Source organism: Paramisgurnus dabryanus, chromosome 16 (assembly GCF_030506205.2).
Source record: "Paramisgurnus dabryanus chromosome 16, PD_genome_1.1, whole genome shotgun sequence".
NCBI classification, from domain to species: domain Eukaryota; kingdom Metazoa; phylum Chordata; class Actinopteri; order Cypriniformes; family Cobitidae; genus Paramisgurnus; species Paramisgurnus dabryanus.
Window position 1 is genome coordinate 5,039,369 of NC_133352.1, and position 20,566 is coordinate 5,059,934.

The window sequence follows — 20,566 nt, forward strand, 5'->3', positions numbered from 1 at the left end:
TCTGTTTGGAGGCAGGTTGACCCCTATTTAAGGCTCCAAAGCAAACAAAAATTTGGTCAGATTTTCTACATAGAGAAGACCTTCTTACATACTCCTCTATTGCCCTAACAGGACATAATAAGTGTAGGTTTTGTTGCTCCGTCAACTTGTGAGGGGGAGGAAAAAAGGCTTAGAGAACCTGGGTCCTAGCCACATGACTAGGTACCTTGGGTATATACCCAGGTCTCGGGTGAAGAATAGCTTTAATCTTGCCAGAAGCGAACCCATGCTGGCACTCTCACTTGAGTAGGAGGCCTCATCCTCAAAGTACCACGCAAGAAATTAACCACTGAGGGATGGGTCCTTAAATACCCCTCTGTCAGAGGGGAGTGAAAAGCAGCTATAGCTACTTTATATACTCTTAGAGTTGACGGCATAAGACCTGAAGAAAATCGATCTGAAGCCACTGGGCAGTTAACCGGGTTAATGTTTCTCTCATTAGACCAGAGAGTTAAAACTTTCCACTTTAAAGTATATAGTTTCCTGGTGGATGGAGCTCTAGAATTAAGGATGGCCTCAACAACCTCAGCTGAGACACCCTGATTCATGAATTGATCCCCTTCAGGGTCCATACCCACAATTTTCACATTTGGAATCACTTCACAGACAATGAGTCGTCTCTCGGGACGCAAAAAGGTCTATCGCCGCTCTACCATATTTGGTCCATATCTGTTCCATTCCCTGGACCCCAGCCCCTTGCCTTGACAGAATGTCTGCTTCCACATTCTGGGTTCCTGGAATATACATGGACCTGATGAACAGAAATTTCCCTTGGGCCCATAGGAGAATCTGATCCTGAAAAAGATGTTGCCCTATTTTCCAGTTAAATTGCTTTTCTTGGCATTGAGCCGTAACCCCAGACATTCCAATGCCGAATTGCCATCTCGTGGGACTGTGCTAACACTAGCCAGTCATCTATAGTTTAATATGTGGATCCCCTGAAATCTCAGTGGAGCAAGAGCTGAATACATGAATTTTGTGAACGTGCGAGAAGAGAGAGCTACACAGAATGGAAGTACTCGATATTGATATGCCTCGCCCCTGAAAGCAAACCTAGGAAACCTCAGATGTTGTGGAAGGATGAAGATGTGGAAGTACGCATCTCCCAGATCTGTTGTGGTGAACCAGTCCTCGGATCTGATTGCAGCCACAATACCCGGAATAGTTAGCTTTTTGAACTTGTATTTCCTTAGAGAACGATTGAGATGTCTGAGATCTAAAATTGGCAGAAGCCCTCCATCCTTCTTGGGAACTATAAAATACCGGCTGTAAAACCCTGTATGAATCTCTAGGGGGAACATACTCGATGGCCACTTTTTCCAGAAGAGTTAAAGCCTCTTATTTTAACACGATCGCTTGCATGGGGTCCAGCTTGGTGGAAAAAACCCCATGTGGGAGGATGAACAGCTAACTGAATCCTGTAACCTTTCTCTATAGTGGGGAGCAGCCATCGTGTTAAATTTGGTAATTTCCTCCACTCGTGGAGAAAATGTGATAGAGGAACCAGCCTCTCGAGGCTGGGTTTGGGTATGAATTTGTTTTCCTGAAGAAACTGATCGGCAGGGCACATACAACTCATGAGTTTCCCGCCTGTTATGAAACAAGGACAGGGTGACACACACTTTTTAAACTGCTCACTAGCCATTTTTAAACTCTTTCTGACTAAATACAGATTGACACACTATTGACAGACAATTTACATAGAGCGCTCGCTGAATGACTGAAAGCTGTAATGCGTTGCTGGCGCACCCACTTTATGCCTTCCGGTTCCGACGCACTTGTGAGGTCATCACTCCTCGTTTATAAGACAGACTAGTTTTACAGATTATTCAGATGCGCGAACGCTGTGGCATTCTCCCAAAAGTGTAATTTCATGACGCAGTGTTGAGTTACCTTTAAAGTGAACAATTATTTTCTCTTTATCTGGAGTGTCTGTTTACGCATCTCTTCTCCCAAAGTGCTCTTAAAAAACACAAAAACGCTGTTTGTAACTGATAAGGTAAGGACACTGGCTCACTATACATTGGGACACTTGATGACGTGACTTTTAAAAAGCATTGTGAGATATCACCACTGATATTTACAAGCAGCACGGAGGAACATCTCTCTGACTTATAAAAAAACTGGTTACAATATAAAACAGTTAATTATTCTGTTTTATGTAGTACTGACAAGAACAAAGTCCAGCAAAAAAGAGTGCTTGTACCGCATTAAGATTAAATGTAAAAAGAAATTGTATATAAAAATAGTCTTATTAACCTTGTGCCAAAACATTAACATTAAAGACCAAATATGAATAAAAAAACAAGTAATAGATTCATGAGACCAAATACTGCTAGTTTGATCAACCCCCTCAAAAATGTGACCATCAAACAGATACATAGGAGCCATGGGCGTCATGCACCAATTTTTTAAAGGGGGCACAGTGTGCACAGCTTACAGAAATGTGTGCATACATAGTGATGGTCGTTTTCGAAGCACTGCTTCATGAGGCTTCGAAACATTTACGAATCTTTTGTTTCGAATCAGTGGTTCGGAGCGTGTTTCAAACTGGCCCAAGTCACGTGATTTTAGCAAACGAGGCTTCATTACGTCATAACTGTTTCGAAACGTTTCGAAAATCCGATGGTTCACCACTAGGGGGAGATGATCACAAATGACCAGTGTCTAATATGTTTAGGTGAACTCGGGTCAGTTTTATTATGCAAGTTCATAAAACATTTATCCAATCTGACTAATAACAGTACTGTTTTGTATACTTTTTGTTTATAGACAGATTTAATGACAAATATGTGCATAATTAAAAGGGTAGTTAGTTTTAATGATTTGTTTGCCCCAAATAAAACTAAAAACACATATTTTAATAAAAATCTTTCTATTATTTTGTAAAAAAAAAAAAGGGGTAAAATGTTTGGACATATCTGCTTTTACACTCTTTTGACCAGCAGGGGTCGCCAGCATGTGTGGTGTTTCGAAGTGCTTTGAAAAACTGAATCAACTTTCGAAGCAATTCGTTCAATTGATTCGAAGCTTCGAAAAGCTTAGTTTCTCCCATCACTATGCATACACGGACATCAAACGAAATATTATAGAGCTTTCAGTCTTTTCCATGGCACTATTTTGAGCCTTCCCGTCTTCATGACAAAAACCTCCAAAATAAAATTGTTGACAAACTTTCATATCAAATACTATTCAATCGGAATAATGACATATTGGCATCATATTTACATCTGGAATTTGTTTATTTGTGCATTTTTTGTTTATTTACGTTTTGTTTAATGACTTGTTTAATTGTGTCAATGCATTTTGCACAACAACTGCATAATCCTATACAGTTAATGTAATTTTAAATCCATAAAGTTTATAAACAACGAAAATTACATAAGCTATAGCCTCATGATTGAGTTTAATGTTCGTGTCCCCGTGAACCCTAGTGAACTTTGGCGTTGTACCAAGAAGATGAATCTAGAAATCTACTAATATAAAGTTGAGACGGTCACATTTTAAACCATATATTTTCTATACAGAGGAGGTTAACTGCACATTACGGTACTGGGGTTTGGAAATGTTGTGAGCGTTTCTTACACGTTTTAATTCTTCAGATAGCAAAATGCAGCAGCAACAGCAAAGAGCTTGTGCGCTGAATGCAGCGCCTGTTGCCAGAAACAATGTAACACGATCAAAACACTATCAAAACGGCGAAAATCTCCGAAAAGTGACAAGGATGCAGCACAGAATTAATATTGTGCATAGTAAACAGATTAAAAGACAAATAACAGATTAATGAGTGCTTCTTTGATTTTGAGGCTCAAAAAAACCAAGGGGGCAACAGTAGTTGTATGGGACCACCATTCGTCAAACTTTTATGACCCCCTCCCCCACCCTTTGACAGGTCGTGTTTTATGACCCTTTGACAGGGGGGCGGGACCATCAATCAAAATCTGTACAAGTTGTCAACTTTAGACAGAAAGTATTTAATGGTTTTATTGCCGGTCATTTAGAGTGATTGTTTTTCCTGAGTGTGTTTTATGTTAAGCGTATGGTGTCATGTTTAATGACGGCTCGTGTTTCGACATTTACTGTTTATTGACATTTGATGTCAGATCTCAACCATCCTCCCACCTTTGCTCGCCCCGTGCGCTTCTCAATACTGACTTTCACACCGCGGGTGTGTTGTTGAATCTAAAGTTTTGCAACAGCATAAGTTTATTTAAAGGCAATCACTAATCATATATATATATATATATATTAGATGTACCAGGCTACGCTTAAAGCCGATGTTTTCTATCGAGCTATAGTTTCTGATCAGACACAAAGTCTGAACTAAATAAAATTTTAAACGGTTCACGAAGTCCGGGAATCTTTTCATGAACTGGTCTACAGTTTCACGCGTATTAAAGATCCGGCGGTGCCTGACAAAGCGCCGGGTGAGTGTGCATATCTGCCGTTTTAAAATAATGTTAATAAATGTAATTCTGTCCACTATGGCAAAATAGGATTTTATTTTAGATTTAGTGGAATCTTTAACCAAGTCTCTGATTAAGACATGTGTATACGTGCACAGATGGTGACAGAGAAACTTATATATGACGTTAATAATCTTTTAAATGTTTTTAAGACGTATTCACCCCATTTTGGGGGTTTTATTTTTAATTAAAGGCTTCTTAAAACATGTGTGAATATGTGTATATTATACAAAGAGTCTTATATTGTCTGCTCTGACAAAAATAAAGTATTTTTTAGGTTTAGGGGAATTGACGGCGTGTGTCTTATAAATACAACTTGATAATACGTTTGTTTTGTAAAGAGACTTCTTTAAAGTCACGCAAGAATAAAATATTTTAGTTGTAACTGGTTAAACTTAAAGCCGATATTTTCTATCGAACTAGTCTATTTTCTGTTCAGACACAAAGTTTTCTGATGCTGATATTATGTCAGTGTGTGTTTGTGTGGGGGTCGTGTGATGTAATCTTTGAAAGTTTATGACCGAACCTTTATTGGGGAGCGACAAGAGATCTCCCGGAATCAGTTTGGATGGAGCAGAGCTGTTATACTCAAGTCTATTGGTATGTATGTGTTTCGCTGTGTTCGTTCCAGTATTTTGTATGATTTATTTAAAAACTAAAAATTCGATCTCTGGTATTGCAGCGAAATTGTCTAAACTGGTATTAACTATTCCTGGTAAATCGCGGAGAAGAGTGGCCTGAACAAAAAAGTCAGACCGAGACTAGAACCTCCCGCAGCGTAACACGGAAATCTTGGAACAAAAGAGACGCCGACTGGCTCGTGTTGTCCGGTGTGTTTTTATTTAATCCTGTTACAATAGATTTAAACAAACTGGTTTGGTTTAATATTTTCTAATAACATGTGTTATCTGATTTAAAGGTTTGGATATCAGAGGCAAAGCGAACGTTGTGTGTACTATTGCAAAATATATAGCGGATCTCCACGGTACGTTTATCTTGCATAAGAAAATTGTTTTATTTAGATATTTGTCCTAATAACTTGTTTTTATCTGTTTACAGGTTAGGATACAGACCACAACGCTTTGGACGTATCTTTAAAAAAGATTAAAATCAGAGACTTTTTGGATTTGTCTGGGGACATTTTAAACATTTTGTGGCAAATTGGATTTAAAACATTTCGGATACTGGATACCTAGTTTGATTTGTCCACAGAGCTTGTTTAAGACGTTTTCACCGCATTTTAGGGTTTATTTTTAATTAAAGGCTTCTTAAAACATGTGTGAAAATGTGTATATTATACAATGAGTCTTATATTGTCTGCTCTGACATAAATAAATTTTTAGATTAGATTTTAGATCAATTGACTGTGTGTGTTTTATGTCAAGCGTATGCTGTTATGTTTAATGACGGATCGTGTGACAGCTTGTGTTTAGGCATTTGATGTCAGATATCACCCTTCCTCCCCCCTTTCGCACAAGACCTGCATTCTTTCACAGGGGTGCGTGTTGTAAAGCGATTAAAGATTTCTAAAACTCAATGTTGGTAAAACAATCCCCCATTACGGTGTCAAAAAAGTAAAATGTTTATTTTAGATTTAGACAAATCATGAACAATGCTACGATTAAAACATTTGTTTGTAACATCACAAGTTATTTAATGAAATATTCCGTATACGTGTATAGTTTAAGCAATGATCTGAGCCATAACCTTCGGAGCCGGCAATACTATAATCTTTAGACGAAAGTCTAAACTAAATAAAATTTTAAACGATTCATGAGTTCCGTGAATCTTTTCATGACCTGCTCTATAGATTCACACGTATTAAAGATCCGACGGTGCCTGACAAAGCGCCGGGTGAGTGTTCATATATGCCGTTTTAAAATAACCTTAATAAATGTAATTCTGTCCACTATGACAAAATAGGATTTTATTTTAGATTTAGGGGAGTCTTTAACCAAGTCTCTGACTAAGACATGTGTATACGTGCACAGATGGTGCCAGAGAAACTTATATATGACGTTAATAAACTTTTAAATGTTTTTAAGACGTATTCACCCCATTTTGGGGTTTTATTTTTAATTAAAGGCTTCTTAAAACATGTGTTAATATGTGTATATTATACAAAGAGTCTTATAGTGTCTGCTCTGACAAAAATAAATTATTATTTTAGATTTTAGGACAAATGACTGCGTCTATCTTATAAATACAACTTGATATATACGTTTGTTTTGTCAATAGACTTCTTTAAAGTCACGCAAGAATAAAATATTTTAGTTGTAACTGGTTAAACTTAAATGTACTATTATCTATTTAACTATAAGCTATATTTTCTGAGCAGATATTTTTCTGTTTCTGATGCTGGTCTTATAACAGTGTGTGGGAGATGATGGCTGTTCACAGCAGGTGGCGGGTTGTAAACTAGGGTCTTTTTAAAACTGTAGTGGTAAAAAATGTAATAGCACATTGACAAAAATAAAGCATTTGGTTGTAATAAATTATTTAATGAAATATTCAGTATGTGTATAGCGATGAACGGTGTCAAAATCACCGGGGTCCCAACAATACTATAGTCTTTAGACTAAAGGGTATTTATTTTAATATAAATAAAATCTTAATCTTTTCGTGCACAAAATTCTGATCACGCCATTAGATTGTGTACCAGCGTTTACAATAGAGAACATACGCGGATGAGTGTTCATATACACCGTTAAGAAACTTTTTTTAAACGATTAAAGACATTTTCAAATCATCTTCTGGGGTTTGTTTTAAATTAATGACATCTTAAAACCAACTGGGAATATGTGTTTATTACACAATAAAATGTAATTCTGGCCGCTCTGACAAAATAAGGGTTTAATTTTAGATTTAGGGAATTCTTTAATAAAGTCCCATGATTAAAACACATGAATGCGCGAACCACAGATGCCAGAGAACGTACGCTGAGGTGCTCTTATGGCGTTAAGAACCTTTTTATTGTTTAAGACATTTTGACCCCATTTCCTGGTTTTGTGTCCGCTGTGGATCCCAACCTATGTGTTTATTATACAACAAATGCAATTCTGTCAGCATTTCTAGTTTAGAACGCCTCTGATTTAAACATGCGGGTTTTAAAATGAAACGGCCATGTGACTTTTATGACTATTTGATCTTAATTTTTTGTTTTAACATCCAAAAGTTTTTTATACACATTCCATAATTAAACATCTAGGTGTGTATGAGTAAGTTTATATCTAATGTCACACGAGCAGCACCAAATCGCGCTTGTGTCTCTGTGTGTGCATCCAGGCTGCTTATGTGGGGGCGTGTTTATGAGCCCGTGTCTTTGCAAGGTGTGTGTGTGTGTGTGTGTGTGTGTGTGTGTGTGTGTGTGTGTGTGTGTGTGTGTTTGCATGGGGGTCTATGACGTCTCTGTTTGTTACTAAAGTTTTGATATTAAGTCTGTGTCCTCATTGACAATAAGTAAGGGTTTTTAGATGTAGGCTTCATTACACAGATACTGATTAAATCATGTTATCCATTATTTGCGATTTAAAGAAACTTAAAAGGTTTAAGACATTTTATCTCACATTGTGGTGTTGTTTTTTAATTAATGTAACCTTAAAACCCTCTGTTATCCATTTAGGGAACAATAAAATGTTAGCAAATATTATTTATCAAAGTTGACGATGTTATAAGCCAGGATGTCACTAACGTGACAACAAACATTTATTTAAAGACAAAACATTTTAACAAAATTGCCATGGCTTACAGAGACACACTAGACTTAATAATAAAAATAAAAATATACTATTCGAACATCCTAACCTGATATTAGGTTAGACTAGGTTTAAGGTCAATCAGCGTCTTTAGCTTTACAACTTACAGCACAAAACCCCCCAATGACAGGATTTTTACGAAGTGGAGCAGACCCTTGGTATGCCTGTGGGGTTAGGTTCAACTAAGGTCAACATCTATCAGTGCATAATAAGCAAACATGAAATTATATTTTACCTATGGTTTGTTAATGATGTTGCTAGGTTTCGCGTATTTTTTCTGAAACAAACTTTTCTTTTCAAACTTAGTTAGGATACACATGTTTGTCGCCTCAAACACCTGATCAAAGTTTTTTCTTCGCTAGCGACAACTAATGTCTGAGATTTTGTAAATTCATCAGATGGTTTTACGTGTGTATTTCTTAAACAAACATGTTGCTTTTCAATCTTAGGCAGAGTTCATACGTTTTGTTTTTTCATAAGTTGTTCATAGTTTTTCTTCGCTAGTGTCAACTCATGTCTGAGATTTTTTGTAAAATCATCAGATGTTTCTTACTTGTGTATTTTCTTAAACAAACTTTTCTTTTCAATCTTAGACAGTCTTCATACTTTTGTCTTTGGATAAGTTGTTCACAGTTTTTTATGTGGTAGTGTCAACTTATGTCTGAGATTTTGTAAATTCATCAGATGTTTCTTACTTGTGTATTTTCTTAAACAAACTTTTCTTTTCAATCTTAGACAGTCTTCATACGTTTGTCGCCTCAAACACTTGATCAAAGTTTTTTCTTCGTTAGTGTCAACTAATGTCTGAGATTTTGTAAATTCATCAGATGTTTCTTACTTGTGTATTTTCTTAAACAAACTTTTCTTTTCAATCTTAGACAGTCATCATACTTTTGTCTTTCGATAAGTTGTTCATAGTTTTTTATGTGGTAGTGTCAACTTATGTCTGAGATTTTGTAAATTCATCAGATGTTTCTTACGTGTATATTTTCTTAAACAAACATTTTTTGTTTTTCAAACATAGTTAGGATACACACTTTTGTCGCCTCAAACACTTGATCAAAGTTTTTTCTTCGTTAGTGTCAACTAATGTCTGAGATTTTGTAAATTCATCAGATGTTTCTTACTTGTGTATTTTCTTAAACAAACTTTTCTTTTCAATCTTAGACAGTCTTCATACGTTTGTCTTTCGATAAGTTGTTCATAGTTTTTTCTTCGATAGTGTCAACTAATGACAGAGATTTTGTAAACTCAGCAGATTCAAACAAAACTCATTCATTTCTGTAGTTTATGTAACACCTTGTCAAACTCTTAAAGGTAGTACTAACTGTTTAAAACAACAATGCAAAGTATTTTAGATTTACTTGATAAATATTTTACATCAAAACAAACTAGGATAGCAATATGTCTGAATCTGTAACAGGTGATACCACCAATAGCGTGTTGTACATAACAAAGTCTGCAAAATAATAAAGATTGATTAGGTTTTTATTTAGTAAACCTTTTAACATAAAGTGTAGAGTCTTTTGTATGTAACAACAAAGATGCGATGAAACAACGCAAAACAAGAGAGGATGCGTTTGTTAAAACACATATAAATTAAGATGCATACATCTACAAATGGGGCAATGTCTTTAATCTATTGGTCCCGAATTTAGAGGCTATACGGGCAAACTATTTCAAACATTGCCCCATTTGTAGATGTATGCATCTTAATTTATATGTGTTTTAACAAACGCATCCTCTCTTGTTTTGCGTTGTTTCATCGCATCTTTGTTGTTACATACAAAAGACTCTACACTTTATGTTAAAAGGTTTACTAAATAAAAACCTAATCAATCTTTATTATTTTGCAGACTTTGTTATGTACAACACGCTATTGGTGGTATCACCTGTTACAGATTCAGACATATTGCTATCCTAGTTTGTTTTGATGTAAAATATTTATCAAGTAAATCTAAAATACTTTGCATTGTTGTTTTAAACAGTTAGTACTACCTTTAAGAGTTTGACAAGGTGTTACATAAACTACAGAAATGAATGAGTTTTGTTTGAATCTGCTGAGTTTACAAAATCTCTGTCATTAGTTGACACTATCGAAGAAAAAACTATGAACAACTTATCGAAAGACAAACGTATGAAGACTGTCTAAGATTGAAAAGAAAAGTTTGTTTAAGAAAATACACAAGTAAGAAACATCTGATGAATTTACAAAATCTCAGACATTAGTTGACACTAACGAAGAAAAAACTTTGATCAAGTGTTTGAGGCGACAAAAGTGTGTATCCTAACTATGTTTGAAAAACAAAAAATGTTTGTTTAAGAAAATATACACGTAAGAAACATCTGATGAATTTACAAAATCTCAGACATAAGTTGACACTACCACATAAAAAACTATGAACAACTTATCGAAAGACAAAAGTATGATGACTGTCTAAGATTGAAAAGAAAAGTTTGTTTAAGAAAATACACAAGTAAGAAACATCTGATGAATTTACAAAATCTCAGACATTAGTTGACACTAACGAAGAAAAAACTTTGATCAAGTGTTTGAGGCGACAAACGTATGAAGACTGTCTAAGATTGAAAAGAAAAGTTTGTTTAAGAAAATACACAAGTAAGAAACATCTGATGAATTTACAAAATCTCAGACATAAGTTGACACTACCACATAAAAAACTGTGAACAACTTATCCAAAGACAAAAGTATGAAGACTGTCTAAGATTGAAAAGAAAAGTTTGTTTAAGAAAATACACAAGTAAGAAACATCTGATGATTTTACAAAAAATCTCAGACATGAGTTGACACTAGCGAAGAAAAACTATGAACAACTTATGAAAAAACAAAACGTATGAACTCTGCCTAAGATTGAAAAGCAACATGTTTGTTTAAGAAATACACACGTAAAACCATCTGATGAATTTACAAAATCTCAGACATTAGTTGTCGCTAGCGAAGAAAAAACTTTGATCAGGTGTTTGAGGCGACAAACATGTGTATCCTAACTAAGTTTGAAAAGAAAAGTTTGTTTCAGAAAAAATACGCGAAACCTAGCAACATCCTTAACAAACCATAGGTAAAATATAATTTCATGTTTGCTTATTATGCACTGATAGATGTTGACCTTAGTTGAACCTAACCCCACAGGCATACCAAGGGTCTGCTCCACTTCGTAAAAATCCTGTCATTGGGGGGTTTTGTGCTGTAAGTTGTAAAGCTAAAGACGCTGATTGACCTTAAACCTAGTCTAACCTAATATCAGGTTAGGATGTTCGAATAGTATATTTTTATTTTTATTATTAAGTCTAGTGTGTCTCTGTAAGCCATGGCAATTTTGTTAAAATGTTTTGTCTTTAAATAAATGTTTGTTGTCACGTTAGTGACATCCTGGCTTATAACATCGTCAACTTTGATAAATAATATTTGCTAACATTTTATTGTTCCCTAAATGGATAACAGAGGGTTTTAAGGTTACATTAATTAAAAAACAACACCACAATGTGAGATAAAATGTCTTAAACCTTTTAAGTTTCTTTAAATCGCAAATAATGGATAACATGATTTAATCAGTATCTGTGTAATGAAGCCTACATCTAAAAACCCTTACTTATTGTCAATGAGGACACAGACTTAATATCAAAACTTTAGTAACAAACAGAGACGTCATAGACCCCCATGCAAACACACACACACACACACACACACACACACACACACACACACACACACACACACACCTTGCAAAGACACGGGCTCATAAACACGCCCCCACATAAGCAGCCTGGATGCACACACAGAGACACAAGCGCGATTTGGTGCTGCTCGTGTGACATTAGATATAAACTTACTCATACACACCTAGATGTTTAATTATGGAATGTGTATAAAAAACTTTTGGATGTTAAAACAAAAAATTAAGATCAAATAGTCATAAAAGTCACATGGCCGTTTCATTTTAAAACCCGCATGTTTAAATCAGAGGCGTTCTAAACTAGAAATGCTGACAGAATTGCATTTGTTGTATAATAAACACATAGGTTGGGATCCACAGCGGACACAAAACCAGGAAATGGGGTCAAAATGTCTTAAACAATAAAAAGGTTCTTAACGCCATAAGAGCACCTCAGCGTACGTTCTCTGGCATCTGTGGTTCGCGCATTCATGTGTTTTAATCATGGGACTTTATTAAAGAATTCCCTAAATCTAAAATTAAACCCTTATTTTGTCAGAGCGGCCAGAATTACATTTTATTGTGTAATAAACACATATTCCCAGTTGGTTTTAAGATGTCATTAATTTAAAACAAACCCCAGAAGATGATTTGAAAATGTCTTTAATCGTTTAAAAAAAGTTTCTTAACGGTGTATATGAACACTCATCCGCGTATGTTCTCTATTGTAAACGCTGGTACACAATCTAATGGCGTGATCAGAATTTTGTGCACGAAAAGATTAAGATTTTATTTATATTAAAATAAATACCCTTTAGTCTAAAGACTATAGTATTGTTGGGACCCCGGTGATTTTGACACCGTTCATCGCTATACACATACTGAATATTTCATTAAATAATTTATTACAACCAAATGCTTTATTTTTGTCAATGTGCTATTACATTTTTTACCACTACAGTTTTAAAAAGACCCTAGTTTACAACCCGCCACCTGCTGTGAACAGCCATCATCTCCCACACACTGTTATAAGACCAGCATCAGAAACAGAAAAATATCTGCTCAGAAAATATAGCTTATAGTTAAATAGATAATAGTACATTTAAGTTTAACCAGTTACAACTAAAATATTTTATTCTTGCGTGACTTTAAAGAAGTCTATTGACAAAACAAACGTATATATCAAGTTGTATTTATAAGATAGACGCAGTCATTTGTCCTAAAATCTAAAATAATAATTTATTTTTGTCAGAGCAGACACTATAAGACTCTTTGTATAATATACACATATTAACACATGTTTTAAGAAGCCTTTAATTAAAAATAAAACCCCAAAATGGGGTGAATACGTCTTAAAAACATTTAAAAGTTTATTAACGTCATATATAAGTTTCTCTGGCACCATCTGTGCACGTATACACATGTCTTAGTCAGAGACTTGGTTAAAGACTCCCCTAAATCTAAAATAAAATCCTATTTTGTCATAGTGGACAGAATTACATTTATTAAGGTTATTTTAAAACGGCATATATGAACACTCACCCGGCGCTTTGTCAGGCACCGTCGGATCTTTAATACGTGTGAATCTATAGAGCAGGTCATGAAAAGATTCACGGAACTCATGAATCGTTTAAAATTTTATTTAGTTTAGACTTTCGTCTAAAGATTATAGTATTGCCGGCTCCGAAGGTTATGGCTCAGATCATTGCTTAAACTATACACGTATACGGAATATTTCATTAAATAACTTGTGATGTTACAAACAAATGTTTTAATCGTAGCATTGTTCATGATTTGTCTAAATCTAAAATAAACATTTTACTTTTTTGACACCGTAATGGGGGATTGTTTTACCAACATTGAGTTTTAGAAATCTTTAATCGCTTTACAACACGCACCCCTGTGAAAGAATGCAGGTCTTGTGCGAAAGGGGGGAGGAAGGGTGATATCTGACATCAAATGCCTAAACACAAGCTGTCACACGATCCGTCATTAAACATAACAGCATACGCTTGACATAAAACACACACAGTCAATTGATCTAAAATCTAATCTAAAAATTTATTTATGTCAGAGCAGACAATATAAGACTCATTGTATAATATACACATTTTCACACATGTTTTAAGAAGCCTTTAATTAAAAATAAACCCTAAAATGCGGTGAAAACGTCTTAAACAAGCTCTGTGGACAAATCAAACTAGGTATCCAGTATCCGAAATGTTTTAAATCCAATTTGCCACAAAATGTTTAAAATGTCCCCAGACAAATCCAAAAAGTCTCTGATTTTAATCTTTTTTAAAGATACGTCCAAAGCGTTGTGGTCTGTATCCTAACCTGTAAACAGATAAAAACAAGTTATTAGGACAAATATCTAAATAAAACAATTTTCTTATGCAAGATAAACGTACCGTGGAGATCCGCTATATATTTTGCAATAGTACACACAACGTTCGCTTTGCCTCTGATATCCAAACCTTTAAATCAGATAACACATGTTATTAGAAAATATTAAACCAAACCAGTTTGTTTAAATCTATTGTAACAGGATTAAATAAAAACACACCGGACAACACGAGCCAGTCGGCGTCTCTTTTGTTCCAAGATTTCCGTGTTACGCTGCGGGAGGTTCTAGTCTCGGTCTGACTTTTTTGTTCAGGCCACTCTTCTCCGCGATTTACCAGGAATAGTTAATACCAGTTTAGACAATTTCGCTGCAATACCAGAGATCGAATTTTTAGTTTTTAAATAAATCATACAAAATACTGGAACGAACACAGCGAAACACATACATACCAATAGACTTGAGTATAACAGCTCTGCTCCATCCAAACTGATTCCGGGAGATCTCTTGTCGCTCCCCAATAAAGGTTCGGTCATAAACTTTCAAAGATTACATCACACGACCCCCACACAAACACACACTGACATAATATCAGCATCAGAAAACTTTGTGTCTGAACAGAAAATAGACTAGTTCGATAGAAAATATCGGCTTTAAGTTTAACCAGTTACAACTAAAATATTTTATTCTTGCGTGACTTTAAAGAAGTCTCTTTACAAAACAAACGTATTATCAAGTTGTATTTATAAGACACACGCCGTCAATTCCCCTAAACCTAAAAAATACTTTATTTTTGTCAGAGCAGACAATATAAGACTCTTTGTATAATATACACATATTCACACATGTTTTAAGAAGCCTTTAATTAAAAATAAAACCCCCAAAATGGGGTGAATACGTCTTAAAAACATTTAAAAGATTATTAACGTCATATATAAGTTTCTCTGTCACCATCTGTGCACGTATACACATGTCTTAATCAGAGACTTGGTTAAAGATTCCACTAAATCTAAAATAAAATCCTATTTTGCCATAGTGGACAGAATTACATTTATTAACATTATTTTAAAACGGCAGATATGCACACTCACCCGGCGCTTTGTCAGGCACCGCCGGATCTTTAATACGCGTGAAACTGTAGACCAGTTCATGAAAAGATTCCCGGACTTCGTGAACCGTTTAAAATTTTATTTAGTTCAGACTTTGTGTCTGATCAGAAACTATAGCTCGATAGAAAACATCGGCTTTAAGCGTAGCCTGGTACATCTAATATATATATATATATATGATTAGTGATTGCCTTTAAATAAACTTATGCTGTTGCAAAACTTTAGATTCAACAACACACCCGCGGTGTGAAAGTCAGTATTGAGAAGCGCACGGGGCGAGCAAAGGTGGGAGGATGGTTGAGATCTGACATCAAATGTCAATAAACAGTAAATGTCGAAACACGAGCCGTCATTAAACATGACACCATACGCTTAACATAAAACACACTCAGGAAAAACAATCACTCTAAATGACCGGCAATAAAACCATTAAATACTTTCTGTCTAAAGTTGACAACTTGTACAGATTTTGATTGATGGTCCCGCCCCCCTGTCAAAGGGTCATAAAACACGACCTGTCAAAGGGTGGGGGAGGGGGTCATAAAAGTTTGACGAATGGTGGTCCCATACAACTACTGGCAACTGCCCCCTCAGTTTGAATGGGCATGACGCCTCTGATCCGAGCCAGTGGGAAATTAAAAGTGTCCGAGATCAGGCAGTGATCAGCGGGCGGAGCGAACACTGACATCTGGATCTCATGACCAAATCTTTTTAAGCAAATGTTCAAATATGCATCTTTACTAATCGACTACAGATTTGAATATAACATATATGTTCTCGCCTGAACTAATCTTAAAACAACACTTGGTGACCAAGAAACTGTAATATTGAGAAACAGCTATTCTATCTATTGAGTTAATATGACAAACAGTTGAAAGTGTTACCTGTCATTCTGGCCTTCAAATCTGTAGCAGAAGAAAGTAGTTCCCCAACAAAGAGGCTTTTAAAATTACTCCGTATTCTAACAATAAAGTTTTTGAATGTGCCATTAAGAAATTGCCACTGCCATCAATACACACACACACACACACACACACACACACACACACACACACACACACACACACACACACACACACACACACACATTCTGGTTTCCATGTTTTGTGGGGACATTCCATAGACGTAATGCATTTTATACCATACAAACTGTATATTCTATTCCCCTTACCTACCCCATTCCCTAACCCCAACCATCACAAAAACCTTTTTGCTACTTTACATTTTCAAGAAACATCATTCTGTTTGATTTGTAAGCTTGTTTCCTCATGGGGACATCAAAATGTCCCCACAAGGTCACAAAAATACTGGTATTCCTATCTTTATGGGGACAATTGGTCCCCACAACGTGATAATTACCAGGTACACACACACACACACACACACACACACACACACACACACACACACACACACACACACACACACACACACACACGTCATGTAACCCAGTGCACTCACAAATTTATATGAAACACACAAATCAGATAGACTGTAAGCAGCATTATGTGATGCTTTGTTTTTTTATAGATGAACGTTTTTAAAAGTTGGAGAGTACAGGGAGAGCAAACAGGTTGAGAAAGAGTTAGAGAAACTGAAGGGGTCAGAGACTGGTAAGAGATGATATAGCATAATAAAGTAAATGTAGCAGTTATGATATAGCTTATAAGCACCTAAAATAAACATGATTTGATTATTTACTCAACCGTATGTTGTTCCAAAACAAAACAGCTTTTAATTTTTGGATCAGGAATTAAAGGGGTCATGTATGATTTATGTCAGTCATGTTTAGAATCAGTGCAGATTGATGATAGTTTATGAATCGGCTAAGCATGCCCAGGGCTGGCGCTAGCTATAGGCAGAGTAGGCAAATGCCTAGGGCCTCAAGCTTGGAAGGGGGGCCTCCATAACTGCTAAGTCCATGTGCGCTGGTTCGAAAATCACTACTGACAGCATTAAATAAAGTTTTACGGTGAGTTCAACTTTATGCGGTGCCGCCACTGCAAGAATTAAGTTTGTATTTAAAAAAGTTTGTATTTAAAGTCGAACAGCAAACAAAACTGGCGTTACCTAAAGTAAACTGTCTGTATATCTTGTAGGTTCTCAACACCTTATTTTAGTTTTCAAATCATGAAAGTAATTTGTCTGTTTAACTTCCAGTGGCAGCTGACTTGTATGGATATTTAAGGTAGTTTATAAAAAGGTATTGCAATAGTCTGATAGATAACTTTATACTGTATATTGGTTAAGTAAGAGGGAAATTCTTCTTCATACCAAGTTAAAATAAAAAAAAAAACAATAAAAGTTTTCTAGGAGGTGTTCACCTATAATTTTTTTAAGGTTGGGTTTTTGCAATGTACTGTTGTCTTTTTAATTTTACTCTTTGGAGAAAGCAAAACTGTTATCCTGTGTTATCCCAAAAAGGGGGTGTTTTTAATAAATGTGACTGCCTTAAAATTTTTAACACATGTGGTTTTGCATAATTTCTGATTACAGTTTAGCATAAAGTTAATCAATCTGTTGATAAAACTTAATAAAAAGTAAAAGCAATAGGGAAAAACATGTTTATTAGTAGTGCTCATCTGATTTCTTATGCAGTAGAAAAACACATTCTCACATTATTCTGAAAATTAGAGGGGTGTGAGGGGCCTCCAACATAAATTTTGCCTAGGGCCTCCAAATATCTAGAACCGGCCCTGTGCATGCCACAGTATGACAGTATGTTGAGATTTAACTACAGTAGAAAGCAAAAAAAATAAAAATGTATATAATGTATAAAGAGAAAGTACTTTCTGGTTATATATAATTCAAGATACACAATAATAAATAACAGTTATTTTTATACCTTTATTGCTGTTGAAGAGTTTCGGCAACAATTACTACACTGTAAGATTAGTTAACTATTTTAACTTTTGCTGCCTTAAAATTTTTTGTTAAATCAACTCAGATTTACAAGTCATGTCAACAGAGATGAGTTGTCACAACTTATAAAATATAGTTGAGAAAAGTCAACTTAATTTTATAAGTTATAACAACTCACCTGTAGTTATAACAACTCATCTCTAGTCAAGATAAATAATAGTAAGTTGAAATGAATTGTAAATCCGAGTTGATTCAACAAAACATTTTAAGGCAGCAAAGTATTTTTTACAGTATACGGTGTAATTGTTTTATTTTTTTACTTAGAATAAATGAAAATTCATAATTCATAAATTTTATTAAGTACTGTATATTCAGCATTCCATTTTAAAATAAATATTTACCAAAATAGAAGAAACAATCAAATATCATTCAGTAGAATTCAGTACCTAAATAAAAGCTTCACTGTTATGAAATGTCATAAAATATTCATAGGGGTTTCAAGACTGCTAAATCAAAATGGATTTTTTATGACGTTTTAACAAAAATAACATCAACAGTTGTCATCACCACCTGATATGACATATGATCTATTACTATAAGGAAAGACATGTGCTATCTGATATTGATGAAATATGGACCTATGTTGAGACCAGGTCTAAGGACACTGGCACATATAAGTCAATCTAACTTGACTTACAGTCTTCAAATGAGTTTCTGGAGAAGATTTTACCTCTTTGGCTGTAAGCTTGTGAGATTTGAGTGCCTATCGGGAAAATGGTGGTTTAACAGAATTAGACTGTTATGTGTAGATATGTTTTTGAGTTATAGCACCAATATATGCTTGAAATAGAGGAAAATCTGCCTGTGGCACTTAGGCAGAACAATAAAGGTTTGTGGCAATCTCTACCCACATATGCTGATGTCTGGCGTGCGGGGGATCAGACAACTTCAAATGTGTCATACGGCACATTTGAGATAAATGTGTGTGTTACTCTGCTGTCTGACACTGTATGAAGACAAACAGGAAGGAGGGTCTTGTCACAGCCCATCCATTCATTCCTGATGAAAGCTCATTAGCAAACCACTTAACTCTTCAGACAGACTACTTTCTCATCGCCTGTCAAAGACACAGCCATGTGTGGCATGTACAGAGACTTGAGCGTCATCTTTTTTAGAATGGTCACATTTTTTGTTTTGTTTTAATTTGTTTGTTTGTATGTTTTGGTACTATTTTCCCAAGTGATAGATTTTCAAACATACTGTAAGTACTATATACCAAATAAATATTACCTAAACTTAAAGGGACACTCATATGATATGGCTAGGAACTATACTCTCATTAGAAAATAGTCCCCTGCTATTGAATGATACCAAGGAGACTGTTTTCAGGTGCTGCATAATATCATAACTACAGAAGAGTCAAGTTTTAAATAGAAAAAATATCAAAACTGTTTGGTTATGTTTTAGCGTGATGCTAATGGTCTCATCAGATTCAATGGATTATGTTAAGCTATGCTAAAAGTAGTACCGCCAGACCTGAGATCAGCTGAATGGATTCCAAAACGGTAAAAACAAATTTTTAAAGGGGACATTTTTTAAGATATAAAATAAATCTTTGGTGTCCCCAGAGCACATGTGTGACGTTTTAGCTCAAAATACCATATAGATAATTAATTATAACATGTTAAAATTGCCACTTTGTGTGCAAAAATGTGCCGTTTTTGGTGTGTCCTTTAAAATGCAAATCAGCGGATGAAGTGCAAACACTGATCACAATGATGGTGGTTTAATGCAATTCAAACTTAGTTGTGCTGTCAATTATTTTATTATATCTCTCTTTCTCTCTTCAATAAATTGCAGTGCTGTGGTTGGATAGTGCAGATTAAGGGGCAGTATTATTATAATAAGATCTCCTTAAGACATCATAAGGAGAACAAAATTTCAATGACCTATTTTTTCATGTGTTTGCAGAAAATGGTTTACCAAAACTAAGTTACTGGGATCTTTTTCACTTTTTAGTTTGATAGAAGCACTGGGAACCCAATTATAGCACTTAAACATGGAAAATGTCTGATTTTCATGCCATGGCCCCTTTAACTCTAGGGGAGCTGGAAAATTAGCATATTTTAAAAAAGTGCCCCTTAAAAAGTGCACCTGTTTAATTGATAAGAAAAGTTATTTTGTGTATACAATGTGTTCACATGATTTAACATTTCTACATACCGTAGATTATTGTAGCTACAGATATCCTGCCTTCCTCAAACGCATTGATTTTGTACAAAACTCATCATCTGAAAAGAGCTGTGTCCCTAATTGG

The 20,566-nt window shown here is 35.1% G+C and overlaps 1 protein-coding gene and 2 long non-coding RNA genes across 3 annotated transcripts in view; 1 reads left to right on the top strand and 2 right to left on the bottom strand.

Moving 5' to 3' along the window:
* The window catches only part of il1rapl2 (interleukin 1 receptor accessory protein-like 2), a 481,367-nt gene that overhangs the window by 179,319 nt on the left and 281,482 nt on the right, over positions 1-20,566 (bottom strand). The window lies entirely within an intron of this gene.
* On the top strand, positions 4,545-5,826 carry LOC135749522 (uncharacterized). Its single transcript, XR_010532415.2, has 3 exons — positions 4,545-5,335; positions 5,425-5,490; positions 5,565-5,826. It is a non-coding gene; the product is annotated as an uncharacterized lncRNA (long non-coding RNA).
* LOC135749515 (uncharacterized) lies at positions 14,010-15,195 on the bottom strand. Its single transcript, XR_010532407.2, has 3 exons — positions 14,501-15,195; positions 14,346-14,411; positions 14,010-14,271 (listed from the first exon to the last, which is right to left on the bottom strand). It is a non-coding gene; the product is annotated as an uncharacterized lncRNA (long non-coding RNA).